The 5,000-nt window shown below is 45.0% G+C and overlaps 2 protein-coding genes across 2 annotated transcripts in view; one reads left to right on the top strand and one right to left on the bottom strand.

The window, feature by feature from the left end:
- Positions 1-5,000, top strand: part of ppfia4 (PTPRF interacting protein alpha 4) — a gene marked incomplete at both ends in the record, with an annotated part of 396,281 nt that overhangs the window by 236,391 nt on the left and 154,890 nt on the right. The gene's annotated exons all lie outside the window — the stretch shown is intronic.
- Positions 1-5,000, bottom strand: part of foxp4 (forkhead box P4) — a 54,638-nt gene that overhangs the window by 5,277 nt on the left and 44,361 nt on the right.

Raw genomic sequence — 5,000 nt, forward strand, 5'->3', positions numbered from 1 at the left:
CTCATTTGCTTCCATTTTCCTCCTTGAGGATGTTACTGACGATGCTTATTAATAATAATAATAATAATAATAATAAAACTTTATTTGTATAGCACCTTTCATGACATGAAATGCAGCTCAAAGTGCTTTACAGAACAATGGAGAATAAAAGAAAAGCAAGGCAACGACATTAAAAAACAAGCAGTAATGCAGTACAGTGAGGACATACAAGATCAATTAAAGGCAATGTTGTAGAAGTGGGTCTTGAGCTGAGCTTTAAAAATGTCTACAGAGGCTGCCTGACGAAGGTACAGTGGGAGCTTGTTCCATGCCGACGGCCCGTAGAAGCAAAAAGCTGCTTCCCCGTATTTTTTAGTTGCCATTTTTTTGGGCAAAGCGAGCAGGCCGGCGGTGGAAGACCTTAGGGGGGCGGTTTGGGACATATTTAGGCAGGCAGTCAAGTAGGTAGGAAGGTGCGAAACCATTGAGAGCTTTATAGACAAGTAAAATAATTTTAAAATCAATCCTAAAAGCAACCGGAAGCCAGTGCAGTGATGCCAAAACTGGAGTAATATGTTCTCTCATCTTAGTTCTAGTTAAAACTCTGGCTGCTGCATTTTGGACAAGTTGTAATCTGTCAGTTGTTTTCTTAGGCAGTCCTGAAAAAAGTGCATTGCAGTAATCAAGCCGAGAAAAAACAAAGGCGTGGATTAGCGTTTTTGCATCGTCCAAGGACAAATAGGCTCTGATTCGTGCAATATTTCTAAGGTGAAAAAAGGCAATCTTGGTGACATGATTAATGTGTGAATTAAAGTTCAATTCAGAATCAATAATAACCCCCCGGTTCTTTACTGTACTGTTAGTTTCTACAGTTAGGTTGCCTAGTCTGCTTATTATTGATTCTTTCTGCTCACTAGAACCGATTATGAGAACTTCTGTCTTATCCTCATTTAGCTTGAGAAAGTTCTCACTCTCACACTATTAAGGCTCTGTTCCATTCAGTGTGCAGCCGTTCTCAAACCTTTTAATTTCAAGGGCCCCCATAACCCGTTAAACATCCGTACGGGGCCCTTTGGAACCCACTCAAGGACAGCAACATAGCAGCACCCTGACTCTGTTTGACCAGAATGTAACAGAGCCTTCATTAGTGTCATTAACTGTTTGACCAGAATGTAACAGAGCCCTCATTAGAGGCATTAACTGTTTGACCAGAATGGAACAGAGCCCTCATTAGAGTCATTAACTGTTTGACCAGAATGGAACAGAGCCTTCATTAGTGTCATTAACTGTTTGACCAGAATGGAACAGAGCCTTCATTAGTGTCATTAACTGTTTGACCAGAATGGAACAGAGCCCTCATTAGAGTCATTAACTGTTTGACCAGAATGGAACAGAGCCCTCATTAGTGTCATTAACTGTTTGACCAGAATGGAACAGAGCCCTCATTAGTGACATTAACTGTTTGACCAGAATGGAACAGAGCCCTCATTAGTGTCATTAACTGTTTGACCAGAATGGAACAGAGCCCTCATTAGTGACATTAACTGTTTGACCAGAATGGAACAGAGCCCTCATTAGTATCATTAACACTGACTCTGTTTGACCAGAATGGAACAGAGCCTTCATTAGTATCATTAACACTGACTCTGTTTGACCAGAATGGAACAGAGCCCTCATTAGTGTCATTAACTGTTTGACCAGAATGGAACTGAGCCTTCATTAGTATCATCTGTAGTGGGGAAGGGGCCTAAGTTCTTTCCAAAATGGCATGTGTGCATACAGTATGCCCATTGCCCCAGGCAGATTAAGTCTAGTGTCACTCAATCGTGGGCGTATTGTCAAATAAGAACTGTGTTCCAAAAATAAACAAATGTTCCCAGTGGATTGATTGATGAATACTGACGGCGAGAAATCGCTAATGTTACTGCCTCCGAATTAGTAAAACCTTCGCCAGAAACAGACCGTATCAAAAATGAGTGACCGACTGTCGTAAACCAAAGAGAGCAACGGACAATATTGCCGAAGCAGTTTGTTTATTTATTCGAATCTGACCTGTTGTTGAAAACTGGAACTGATCGATCACAATTATTTTGTAAACTTTCCATTGTTTTGTGGAAACTATAGCAGATCTACGCACGCACGCACGCACGCACGCACGCACGCACACACGCACGCACGCACGCACGCACGCACGCACGCACGCACGCACGCACGCACGCACGCACGCACGCACGCACGCACGCACGCACGCACGCACGCACGCACGCACGCACGCACACACACACACACACACACACACACACACACACACACACACACACACACCATTCTCCAGTGTCAAAACAAGACACACACTAGCCTACCACCTCTCCCGTATGGTATACCCATATTCTATCTCAGAATGTTCTTAACCAGTCGCCATCAGCACGAGTGCGCTCTCACACACACACACACACACACACACACACACACACACACACACACACACACACACACACACACACACACACACACACACACACACACACACACACACGTGCATGAAGAAGGTGGGCGGGCACACCGCTATCTGCGTCTGGCGGACCCCCCCGGGCCCCGGGGGGACAGCGCTCCTCTTTTCATCTGCTATTTGTAGTTTGTTCATGCCCAATTTCATTACCAATTTTAATTCGCCTATAATTAAATCCTGCATATTCTCTCTGACACGCGGTTGTAAAGCCGAGAGGGAGAGGACAGGGCCAGGCGTGCATCACTCCTCACACCGTAATTACACGCACACACACACACACACACACACACACACACACACACACACACACACACACACAACACACACAACACACACACACACACACGTGCATAATTACACGAGCCATAATCAGCTGAGGACCCCCCCCCCCCCCTCCTCCTCCGTATACCCCCGCATCCTCTACCCCCCCCCCCCCCCTCTCTCCCCTCTAGCTGTGATGCTAAGTTTTGTAAATGAGTCTGACCCCAATCTCCGACCGCCACCCTGACAGAACACACACACACACACACACGTGCGCGCACACACACACACACACACACGCACACACACACACACACACACTGACACACACATAGACGCACGCATGCTATCTCGCGCCGCTATTTGCATTTGTCTCCGTGATGAAAGCCTGGTTCTCTCAGTTAAAACATTAGCAGCCATTTACAGTGGGTCACAGCGCCATGCGCCACTCATCTTCAGCCCCCCCCCCTTCCCCCCACCACCACGCCCCCACCCCCAGGGGGAGGGGGAGGGGGAGAGGGGGACGGAGGGGATGGGGACGGGGGACCTTGGTGGTCGAAGAAAGATCCAATTTATAAACCGAAACTCAAATAATATAAAAATACATTCTGCTATAAAACCAGGTGGAACATATAGAGTCCTCTTAGAATTGAACATATAACATTGAGTCATCTTAGAATCGTCTCGTATGAGCAAAAATAAACAAACTGTCTCTGCGATATTGTCAGAGTCTAAGAGGTGTCTCTGTATCGTTTACGACAGTGAGTCGCTCATGTGTCTCCGGCAAAAATGGAACTAATTTGGCGGCGGTTGCATTAGCGCATGTTCTCGACCATTGATTCCTCATATCCATATATGAGTCAAACCGCCGGGATCATTTGTTTCATTTTTTTGGAACACAGTTCTTATTTGATGACAAACAAAGTTACGTCAGACGTCAGACTTCAGTGCTCTATTTCCATCTCATCTGTAACAGATTCAACACAGATTGAATCATCACATAATATATTGTACCTTCATGCATCTCCATATTTCAACTTTCTACGACAAGGTATAGCGTGTACATTTGCGGGCAGAAAAAAAATAAAAAAGGTGTATGTATATCACAACCTTATAGCTTGATGACCTAAACGTCTAAGAGTTTCCTTTAGTCTAGCAGTTAACATTTCCATGCGGGAGACCAGGGTTTGAATGTGATGACATTACAAATAACAGCTTAAAAGTGTCCACTATCTTGTCATTCTAAATAGCAAATCAGACTATGAAAAAGGTCGTAGTTAGTAAAAAGAAAAGAAAAAAAAAGAGTCTTGAGGGCTACCTGTATATACTCCAGTTTTAGGTGATAAGCTGTGTTTGGGGTGAGCGGTGAGTCTCTTACCACCGCGGCTCAGTGACGTCATGTTGTAGTTTTAGTAAAAACAGAGAGATGTGTTTGGGGTGAGCGGTGAGTCTCTTACCAACACGGCTCAGTGACGTCATGTTGTAGTTTTAGTAAAAACAGAGAGATGTGTTTAGGGTGAGCGGTGAGTCTCTTACCAACACGGCTCAGTGACGTCATGTTGTAGTTTTAGTAAAAACAGAGAGATGTGTTTAGGGTGAGCGGTGAGTCTCTTACCACCGCGGCTCAGTGACGTCATGTTGTAGTTTTAGTAAAAACAGAGAGATGTGTTTAGGGTGAGCGGTGAGTCTCTTACCACTGCGGCTCAGTGACGTCATGTTGTAGTTTTAGTAAAAACAGAGAGATGTGTTTAGGGTGAGCGGTGAGTCTCTTACCACCGCGGCTCAGTGACGTCATGTTGTAGTTTTAGTAAAAACAGAGAGATGTGTTTGGGGTGAGAGGTGAGTCTCTTACCAACACGGCTCAGTGACGTCATGTTGTAGTTTTAGTAAAAACAGAGAGATGTGTTTAGGGTGAGAGGTGAGGCTCTTACCAACACGGCTCAGTGACGTCATGTTGTAGTTTTAGTAAAAACAGAGAGATGTGTTTGGGGTGAGAGGTGATTCTCTTACCAACACGGCTCAGTGACGTCATGTTGTAGTTTTAGTAAAAACAGAGAGATGTGTTTGGGGTGAGCGGTGAGTCTCTTACCACCGCGGCTCAGTGACGTCATGTTGTAGTTTTAGTAAAAACAGAGAGATGTGTTTGGGGTGAGCGGTGAGTCTCTTACCAACACGGCTCAGTGACGTCATGTTGTAGTTTTAGTAAAAACAGAGAGATGTGTTTAGGGTGAGCGGTGAGTCTCTTACCACC

The sequence above is a fragment of the Protomyctophum parallelum genome, assembly GCF_964188405.1.
Source record: "Protomyctophum parallelum genome assembly, chromosome: 8".
NCBI lineage: Eukaryota > Metazoa > Chordata > Actinopteri > Myctophiformes > Myctophidae > Protomyctophum > Protomyctophum parallelum.